Genomic DNA, 11,173 nt, shown 5'->3' with positions numbered 1-11,173 from the left:
ACACCAAAAGCATAGGCAACAATAGTAAAAACAGACAAATTAGACTACATCAAAATTTAAAACTTGTGTGTATCCAAGGAGACAATCAACAGAGTGAAAGACAACCTATGGATTGAGAAAATATTTGTAAACCATATATATAATAGGGGTTTAATACTCCAGAATACACAAAGACTCCTACAACTCAACAAGTACAAAAAACAAATAACCCAATTTAAAAATGGGCAAAGGACTAGAAAAGACATTTCTCCAAAGAAGATATACAAATGGCTGGCAAGCGTATGAAAAGATGCTCAACATCACTAATCATTAGGAAAATGTAAATCAAAACCACAATGAATTATCACCTCACACCCATTAGGATGGTTACCAGCTAAAAAAAAAAAAACCCAGGAAACAGCCAGTGTTGGTGACGATGTGAAGAAACTGGAACCCTCGTGCACTGTTAGTGGGAGTGTAAAATGGCGCATCTGCTTTGGAAAACAGTAAAGCAGTTCCACAAAAAATTAAAAATAGAAGGATTGTATGATCCAACAATCCCACTTGTGGGTATACATCCAAAAGGACTGAAAGCAGGGTCTCAAAGAGATATTTGTACCCCCATGTTCATAGCAGCGCTATTCACAGTGGCCAAGAGGCAGAAGCAACCCAAGGATCCATCGATGGATGGATGAATGGAGAAACAAAATGTGATACACAAATACAACGGAATATTATTCAGCCTTAAAAAGAAAGGAAATTCTGAAATATTCTACAACATGGATGAATCTTGAGGACATTACACTAAGTGATAAAAGTCAGTCACAGAAAGACAAATACCATATGACTCTACTTATATGAGGATATCTAGAGATTCAAACTCATGAAAACAGAAAGTAGAAGGGTGGTTACCAGGGGATGAGGGGAGGGGAGAAAGGGGAGTTACTGTTTCATGAGTATAGAGTTTCAATTTTGCCAGATGAAAAAGTTCTGGAAATCGATTGCACAACAACGTGAATATAACTAACACTACTGAACTGTCCTCTTGGAAATGGTTAAGGCGGTCAGTTTGATTTTCTGCATTTTATACCACAATCAAAGAAAAAAGGACAAGGAGGCAGTTGGCTATGTATGCCTTGAGCTCAAAAGAAAGATCTAGACTGGAGACAAAATATGTGCAACACTAGGACTTGGTGATCATTGGACTCAGGGTGTAACTGCTTTGAGCAGAAAGATAAAGGCACCTAGGAACCAGCTTGGGAAATGTCTACAGTTACTGGCTTGAGAGCAAAGAATGAGTCTACAGAGAAGACTGAGAAGGAGTGGGCAGAGAGGTAGAGGGAAAACCAGGAGAGAGCCAAGGGAGAGGAGCATCTGAAGAAGGGAGTGGTCAGCTGTGCCTCATGCTGCTAAGATGTCAAGGGGCAGCCCAACAAAGAGTGAAAAATCCATCAGATTTGGTAAGACGGAAGCTGCAGGTCACATCAGCCAAAGCTGTTCTCATAGAGTGATGGAGGTGAAAGCCAGGGGGTGAATAGACAACAGAGAGAAGAGATCACCAGTGTGAGGTCCTGGGGAGGTGTGGGCACCCCAGGGGAGGTGGAGGATTGGCCTCAGAGATGAGGAGGGAAGCTCCACGATGGCAATCAGGAGGTCAAGGAGAGGGTGAGCGAGGATGCTGACGGGTTTGGAAGGTGCAGAATTTTAATCTACAGCTTCAGTTTTCTCTATGAAATCCGGAAGGAGTGCAGGAGTTGAGTGGGCTAGCAAAAGTGTCACTGAAATGATAGGCTGAGTAAGAGGGAAGGAGAGGGCTGAAGGCTAGGAAAGGGTGGAGATCCCAATGAGGGTGTGAAGGGACGGGGGCCACAGGTGGGCGGAAGGAGAGGGCGCTGTGGTCGGAAAGCAGGACGCTTGGACTGGGGGCTTGTGGGGATGACAAGCCCAAGGTGAGAATCAGGGCATGAGTGGGTGAGGGGGGCACAGGAGAGACTAGAGTGGTGCCACCGGGCAAACCAGCTCTCCTGAGCCACAGTCCAACACAGCGCCCTGCTCTGCCAGTCATCACCAACCCAAGATACCACAGCAACGTGCCGACGACGGAAAACACAGAGCCAAACAGATCCTCTGCCCTCTGCATCCTGTTCCCCGGCTGTTCCCCAGCCAGAGGGACTATATTTTGCACCCAAAAGGTGATCTTAGAACCAGACATTGTAAGAGTATCCGTCAAGCATCGAATGGAGATTTAAAGAAAGAAGGGTGATACCCCCATGATTTTAATCAAAACCAAAACAAAACAGAGTGGCTTGTTTTGTCCGGGGAGGTTAGTTTCAGAGCCTCCCTCTCGGCCTCGCCTCATCTCACTGGTGTAGGTCCCCTTAGAGCAGCGGCTCTCACACTTAGCACCATGTTGGAACCCCCTGGGGAACTTCAGACCTCCTGAGACCAGAGGCCCACCCCCAGAGATTCTGGCTGAATTTGTCTGGCACACAGCGTGGGCTTCGGAGACGTTCGAAGCTCTCCAGGTGGTGCTCACGTGCAACCAGGGCTGAGAACCACCGCTGAGCAAGTGCAGAGCTAGATCAGCCGCCTCCCCCAGCACCTGGGCTACAGGCACTCTGAGAACAACAGCCAGTTGCAGGAGTTTCTGGACCATTCTAGAGAACAGCAGGCTCCCCTCTCCTCACAGAACTGCCAGGCTCCAGCCCAGGCCAGAAAGAAAGCCATGTACAGCTGACGTGGTTCATGCCTCCGGGGCCTGGGGGCCCTGCCCAGTTACTGGGTTTGCACATTTGAGCAATCAGGCTGGGCAGCATCCCCAGGAGCGCTGCTCAGAGGGAGGAGCGGGGGAGAAAGGCCAAATGGCTTCAGGTGGGGTGTGAAATTGGGCGTGAGGGACAGTCAATCCGCCTGGGAGAAGCGGCCCAGACGGTAAACAAATGGGGCATGGTGGACTGAGACCAAGGTACGCGGACAGCCCAGCGGTCACAGAACTCCAACAGAGCTGCCTTCTCTCCGCACCTCCCGAGAGGAAACTTTCCACCAGGGACAGAGCGCGGGGAGACAGCGTGACGCTGCCGTCCCACGACAAAGCCAGAAATCCAGGCCTGCAGGGGATGTGACGTGCAGCCTTAACCTCAAGCAGGAGCCTCGTGTTCAGGCTCGAACCAGCATGGGAGGTGTAGCCAGGCCTCATGGGGGTCTTTGCAAGGCAAAGAGAGGCCTCCCCTGGGTCCCCAACTGCAGCACCCACAGTGGCACCCAGGACCACCAGATTCACCCACTCTTCCCACAGGGCTCTGTCCACCCCCGTCTGCACCCCACACTTGGGGCTGCTCTGGCCTGTTTGCTCATCTCTGCCTCTACCAAACCTTGGTCATGATGGCACCTCAGAGACTCCCAGAAGAGTCAGTCGTGATGGGTCTACTGGACACATGAATGGAAAGGAGAGGATATAGCCACTGTTCTCAACTGAAGAATCAACAGCTCATAGTTGGAGGGAGTTGTTTTCGGGGGCCTCCTCCAGGCCTGCTGAACCAGGCCCTTTGAAAGTGGGGCTCTGGCATTGGTGATTATTGTCCCTGCTCCTGACTGGGAACCACTGCCCTACAGTCGAAGGGTGTGATGCCAGAGGTGCTTGGCCAAAATGCAGATTTGAGCCGCGAATCATTTGGAAAAAGAAATCTACAAAGTAATATCATCCAGTATCATCACAAAACATGATCCATCAGGAATGAGTGGACAGACAATTTAACATGTTAATTTTGAACAAAGGCGCCAAGGTAATTTAGTAGGGAAAAACGAATTTTTTCAACAAATGGTGCTGGAAAGCTGAACATCTGTAAGAAAAAGACATTAACCTTAACTCTTACCTCATACCACACACAAAAAACAGCTCAAGAAATATCATAGAACTAAACACAAAAATTAAAACTGTAAAACTTCCAGGAGAAAATCTCTGTGATCTTGATAGGCAAAGATTTCTTAGGTAGGACACAAAAAAACACTAATTACAAGAGGAAAAACTGGAAATCTGGACTTCATCAAAATTAAAGACTTCTCCTCTTTGAAATTCACTGTTAAGGAAATGAAAAGGAAAGCCACAGACTGGGAGAAAATGTTTGCAATGCTTATTTGCAACAAAAGACTTGTATCCAGAATGTATAAAGAACTCTTAAAGTTCAGTAAGAAGTTAAACACCCCCTACACACACAATGGGCAAAAGATTTGAAGAGACATTTCAAAAAGAAGATATACAAATGGCCAGTAAGCACACCAAAAAATGCTCAACATTATAGTCATTAGGAAAATGCAAATCGAAACCACAGTGAGGTACCTCCATACGTTCGTTTAAATAACTAAAACTTCAAAGCCTGCAGTGCACATGTACTAAAATTGGAAGGATACAGAGATTAGCATGGCCCCATGCAAGGGTGACATGAAATCCGTGAAGCACTCCATATTTTTTAATGACAAGACTTAGGAATTGTGAAAGAACATTTGAAGAATTTATATTTGGTTTTTAACACTTCAAAGTTAAGAAAATAAAAATGGAAGATTTCAGGAAGCCTACAACTTCACACTCGACTAAATATCTGTACTTTATACTAAATATCATTTGGTTCCTATTTAGATATTTCTAGAAATAAAACTACTCATTATATTTTCTGATGTTCCACTGATACTAGAGTATCATCTTTGCGCATCACTTGCCATGAATTTTTTTTACTTTTCCCTTAGGAAAAGAAAAGGAGCATTTCTTTACAAGTAAATGTTTTTCAGTTACTGTTGAATGTATACATGTAATTTATCACATATTATATATTTCAATTAAAGTTTAATTACATATTTTATTTATTATATATACATATATAAGATGTATATATAAGATGTATATTATAATAATTATACATACATATATAATAAAGAAAATACTGACAAAATCAAGTGTCGATGAGAATGTGAAGTCACTGGAACTCTCATATGTTGTTCATGGGAATGCAAAATGGTACAACCACTTTGGAGAAGCATTTGATAGTTTCTTACTAAATTGAACGTACACATTGTATAACCCAACAACCCCACTCCTTGATATTTACCCAAGAGAAATAAAATATACATAACACACATACACACAGAGACATACACACAAACCTGTTCATCACAGTTTGATTCCTAATAGCCTGAATCTGGAAACAACTCAAATACTCATCAATAGGCGAAATGAATAAACAAATTGTGGTATGTCCATACAATGAAATGCTACTCAGTAATTAAAAAAAATGAACTATAGACACAAACAACATGGAGGAATATTGAAAGCAAGATGAGCAAAAGAAGTTAGACACAGAAAATTACATACACATGAAATTCCAGAAGGAATGACAGTAACAAAAAGAAATGGAAGTCTGGAGCCAAGAGGGTAGTTGATTGACTGCACAGGAGTATGAGGGAACTTTCTGGGGTGAAGGAAATACTCTATATCATGATTAATATGATGGTTACATGACTGTGTAAGTTTATCAAAACACATCAAACTTTGCCCTTACGTGGCTACATTTTATTATACGTAAATTATGCTTCATCACAATTAATTTTAAGAGAAAACAAAAACGTGTAAATTTGGGGGACTAGCCTTGGAAAGTCAGATTTGGCAAGCTGGGGTGCATTCTTAACCAACAGCCCAGCTACCTAGAAGGCAAGTGGTCCCAGAACCTCACTAGAGACACAGCACTCTGGAAGATGGAGAAAGGACCTGCCACACCCTCCTGCCTTCTCTCTAGCTCCTCAGATACCTGAGAGCCAGGTGCCAGGCTGGGGGCGCCCTGCAGTGGAGTCCTGTCCACTCTGAGCTCAGGCTGTTGAGACAGACACCCATAACTCACTTGGGCATAAGGCAGGTGTGACAAGAACCGACAGGTATAGAACCACAGAGGAAGATGAATTTTGACCCCAGATTATGATAAAACTCTCTGGACAGAGTAGCATCAGAGCTGGGCCCTGACGATGGGACAGGATTTTGACGCGCAGAAACATCAATGCCAGTTTCCTCCCGCTTATGTCTGCTCGGCACATCCTGGGGCTCTGTGGCTCCCTCCCCATCCAAGCCAAGCCCGCTCAGGATGGCCCCTCCAGCCGTTCCACTCTGCCTCCAGTCTCTTACCCAAGCTGGGCCGTGTGCCAGTCATGACAATCCCTTCTCTAGACTCTTCATCAACAAAGTTCCAACAGGACTTGGCCTTCGGTACAGCAGGCTGGGGAGGCCGCTCCTGGACAGAAGCAGCCTGGCTGTCCCTCCTCTTGACCACTCCATCTCCAGGTTCCAGTCCACAGCCCCAGCCAGGCCTTCATGTTCTGAGGGCTCTACCTTTTTGACCTGACTCTTCGAACGCTTCCTGCGTCTGCTTTAACTCTGGTTTCTCATAAAGCCTTTAAGTACCTGCTTTCCAGATGGGCCCTGCCCTGCATGGCGGAGGAGCTCCGGGGATGGTTAAGTCTTCTCCTATGACCTGGCTCCTGATCCCCACCTCCATGCCCCATCCTCCATCCTTGGCTCTTTCTAGGCCTCCATTCCACAACTCCTAGATCCTCAGGGATGAACTCAGGCCAAGGCCACAGGGCCTCTCTGGCCCAAAAATGAAGCGATTTGAAGCTTCTCAGACCCTCATCTCAGCACGATCCCCTGAATTTGGTCCTGTGGGCCTTGCCTAGGGGAGGCAGCTTGGGATCTGTTAGTCCTCATCCTTCCCATCTCCCAGGAAGCCAGTAAGCTTCCCCTACCCCTCCCTCCTTTGCTAAGTGAGGAAAAGCAGGCTTCCTGGAGCCAGGTCCAAGCCACCACTGGGAAAGCTGGAGCCTGCGTGCTCCAGGTATGCCTCACTGCGTCCTTGCTCTCAACACAGATGGTGAAGATGCTCCAATCTTTGCTTGTACCATCTTCACAGAGGGAGCAGAGCTCCCCACTGACCAGCTGAGCAGGTAAGCCTGCAAGGGATCCCCAGGTGGGAAGTCTGCTGCCTGCAGGCCCACAACCAACTCTGGGGGTGCCTCCACCTTTTAGAGAGCTCTGTGGCCTCCAAGATCTGGCCCCAGGAGACAAGGAATAAAGCCATGGGGAAACAATGGACCCTTCTGAGAAGCTCACAGTCCTAGAGTGAAGAGGGACCTCACCTTGGCAAGCACCCTGAACCCACCACATTCTGTCAAGGACTCGGATCCAGAACATGTCGTAAGTGGGGCCTCCAGGTCTTAATGCCCCGGGGAGGAACAGCCACAGCGAGGAGGCTGCTGTCCTTTCTTTCCAGAAGACCAGGCCTAGACCATGGGCAAACAGGACACTAAATGGAGCTCCAACAAGTGTCCACGACCCGATCAGGGTGTAAGGGGCTGTTCCAGAGCAAGGACGCAATAACGGGGGTATCAAGGACCCCGATATCATTATCACCCTCACTTACTCAGGGGAACATTTGACCCCTAAGAAAGGGATCCTAGGGTCTGAAATAGCCAGGTGGAGCCCACACCTTACTCTAACACTGAGAGCCTGACTAGAGACAGTAATAATGGCTGTTCACAATATTTCAGCTTTTCATCCTCCTGGTACCTGGGAATACGGTTCCCCTCCCATTTTAGTTGGTTTGGGTCACATGACTAGTTCCAGAAGTGACAGGTGCCAACTGTGGGCTGGAGCATTTAATTGTTGACACATGATGCTCCAGAGTTCTCTCTCCCCTCTACCACGGCCACCAGCACCCTTCTAGTTGATGGCTGCTCCATCAGCCTGACCTGGACTGACGAGGATGAGGATGACCTGGGGCAACCCTCCCAACCTATCCTTGTGGACATGAGCATGGGCAAGAATTAAGTCCTTGTTATTTCAAGTCACTGAGATTTGGGGGCTGCTGTTACTGCAGCATGACCCAGCCCATCTTGACTGAAACGTGTCAAAGGCCAACCAGCGCTGCACACGTTCAATATCACCTACCCCCCAGGGACCCCCACAGCCTTGTTTCCCAATCATCCACTTTTATCTTTGGGTCCAACCCAATACCTCAGTCCTAACACCATGAAAGGGTAAGGATACCAAGAGCCCTGCCCAGCTTGAAGACTCCAGTTGACGCTCTCCTCTGAGACGAAGGTGCCAGCACTTCAGGCCTTGGTGGATTCCAGTGGAGGGTTAGGGTGAGAGTGTGCAGCTACAAGTGGCAAAGCTCAGGCTGCCAATCAAACACCAGGGGTTGAACCGTGACATGTGACCTGATGTCTGACGTCAGACTCTGGAGCTCCACCACTTCTTGTCTGGTTTGACTAAAGACAGACCGACTTGACCTCTTCCGTGGTTTCTTTTTGGCCAAGGAGAACTCCCACGTGCAGGTCCTGCCCTGACGACTCCACTGGGGCACCATCTTCAGCCTCACGTCCCAGTGAGTCCTATGGTCCTCCTGCTCCTCCATCAATCTTCTGATTTGCTATCTCATGGGAGATGTAGCTTCTAGTCTTCTTCCTTTGCTTCCAACCCTTGCCAGCTCAAGCCTCAGGCCATGGCCTTGGCTGTCATCACCCTTCTCTCCCGTCATTTAAATATCTTCTAACCCCATAACCCCACAAAGCTCTCCTGATGGATGAGGGCTGGATAATCAACTGAGGACTCGCCCTGCCCACTCCACTCCTAGTCTGGATGGTCACTTTACTATACCTTTACTGTCTTATAAAGATCTAATTTTACCCTTTCAAGTGGGTAGGGAATAAATGAACGTTTATGAACCTCTGCAACCAGCTGGTTGCTCTCTTTCACTTACTCCTTCATTCAAGTGGGAAGATGAGAGGTTAAAGGCACAGGGTCTGAAACTTAATTGTCTGGCGCTGAATCTCTGCTCTGCCTTTCACCAGCTGCATGATTTGGGGCAAGGTGCTTGACCTCTCTTGGCCTCGGTTTCCTCACAATCTGAAAATGAGATGGAGCTGAAACGTAGAGAGTAAGCGTAAGAGAGACCTGTGGGGAGAGGAGGAGGGGAGGTGAGAGAGGCAGGGCCAGGTCAGCCAGGCCCTGTTGGTCATGGTGTCCTGAGTGTAACCAGAAGCCACCAGATGGTTGTAAGCAGAGAAGCAGTGGGACCCCACCCTGCATCTTTCGATGGGGATATTGCAAGTCCTCATTCACTGAGGAGGAAACTGAGACCCAAGGCCACGTTGCTGGTAAATGCTGCAGCTGGAACCAGCACAGGTCTCATCAATCCCAGCTCAGCAAACTTGCCCACCCGCCCCACACTTTCCACTCGCCCCTGTCCCGTCCCACAGGAAGCTACACATGAGTGACACCTTGTTACCCGAAAGCCCTCCACCTGGCCGTGGGTGATGGCGCCTGTCTTGATCCAAACTCACACCAGCCCCAGGCCTCCACCATGTGCAATTGGGTGTCCGGTGACAGTGTTCATGCCAACGGCCTCTGCAAATGAACTGTTGTCCCGCACTTTGTCCCCACCACTTCTTCCATCCCCCACAACCACCAGAGTTGACACCCAAGCCAATAACCACAGGTAAACGTGTTTCTCCCTGGGACAGAGTTTAACACACAACCACAGGGATGCGTCTTGGGCCCAGAATGGAAGGGGCCAAGGAGCCGGGGATGACAAATGCCCCGAGAATCCAGCTCGAAGCTCCCCCGAGAGACGCCCCTCCCCAGAATAGGCAGAGAGGGTCAGGAACACCCATGCAAACCGTGGATCCACAAAACCCTCACTGTGCCCACGGCTTTTCCCACCTTGGCCCTTTCTATTTTTATCAGGAGAGCGAGAGGGGGTTGCCAGGCAGGGCCACGCCGCTGTTTATGTCTGAAATTTGAAAAGATGCACAGTGTACTTGGGAGAAGGCGTTTGCAGTTAAAGGAATTTCAGAGGAGGATTTCAAACCCAGCGAGGTGAATAGGTGCCTTGTGTTCTGGCTTTTGACTCTGGAAAAGCCACGTTTCCAACCAAGGCGTGCAGAGGGGCCAGGGATTGGGAGAAAACGCACGGGTGTGAGGTTTGGACAGGCAGGGGACCCAGCTCACGTGGGCACAGAGGACAGCTGATTTTCAGACTGGGGGTGCTTTGGGGGGAAGCCCTTCTGCCCCTCCAGTGTAACTCCTATTTATTTATCCCCCAGTTAATTGCTAGGCTTTCCTCACCCTTGATTCTAATCGTTCTCTACTCTGCATCTGTCACCTTTCTCCTCTTGATCAGTGAGTTGTACTGAGGATTTATTTTCTCATATATACATATTTGCTTGTTAAGGCATTAAGTCCCTCTGATTTGTCAATTTTCTGTTTCCTAATTAAATTGTAAGTGTCCCTTTGATAGTGTATGGCTACTATTTCTTTGACGCACACATAACTCAGGACCTGGCGTTTTACTCTGTAGCCACCATAGTGGAACTCAATGGTCCTTTCCTTCAACTCTGGGAAGTAGGAGGCAAGGAAAAGCAACAACATAATCACCCCCAACCACCACCAAGCTGAATGAATTTCATCATGTCTCTCTTCTCTTCTCCTCCATCCTTCAAAGGTAAAACTGGCTCTGACACCGCTCTGTAGAGAACATTCTAGCCCAAACTATACATGGCCTTTATTAAACCAGGGATCCTCAAGAAGGTGGGGTGACTTTCGGGAGGCTGGGCTTCTGACTTGATCTGGATCTAAGGTGAACCCAATGCCATGGTTCTGCGGTGAGGTCTGGCCAGTGTATATAAGAAGATCATAGCTATTTATCTCATTTCTTTAGGCCTAAGGTAAGTATCAAGAAGCGTTAGCCTCATTTGTGCCTGTAGCTGCAAAAATGCAACAGTTTTAAAAATTCATTAGCCACAAGTCCTAAGAGCCACAAGACACAGTTGTCATGCGATTAAACTCTATCTCTGTCTATGTCTGATGAAAGTTCATCGCTTGACTCTTGTCTATGTTTCTTTTTCTCTAGAACTCCCTTATATACATCACTTTTCCTGGAGTCTGTCGGGGTCTCTCCCTCCCTTTGTTTCTTGGTCTCTCTCTGTTTCTCTTAGGATTCTTGCATTTCCATCCAGCAGCCTCTCTCCCTCCACCTTTCCTGCCCTTCTACTTTCTCCCTTAAATAGTTACAGCGTGCAATTAAAGTATACTTTAGCATTTGTTGGATAGAATTTAATGTTCCCTGTTTTTATATGAAAACCAGATGTGCAGACCCTC

General features: G+C 47.6%; 1 pseudogene; it reads left to right on the top strand.

The window, feature by feature from the left end:
- The first annotated feature begins 4,352 nt into the window (after positions 1-4,352).
- On the top strand, positions 4,353-4,446 carry LOC123283596 (U6 spliceosomal RNA; annotated as a pseudogene).
- Positions 4,447-11,173: the final 6,727 nt, after the last annotated feature.

The sequence above is a fragment of the Equus asinus genome, chromosome 2 (genome assembly GCF_041296235.1).
Source record: "Equus asinus isolate D_3611 breed Donkey chromosome 2, EquAss-T2T_v2, whole genome shotgun sequence".
Taxonomy (NCBI): domain Eukaryota; kingdom Metazoa; phylum Chordata; class Mammalia; order Perissodactyla; family Equidae; genus Equus; species Equus asinus.
Note: the sequence above shows the minus strand (reverse complement) of the source record. Positions and strands in the feature narration are given on the sequence as shown.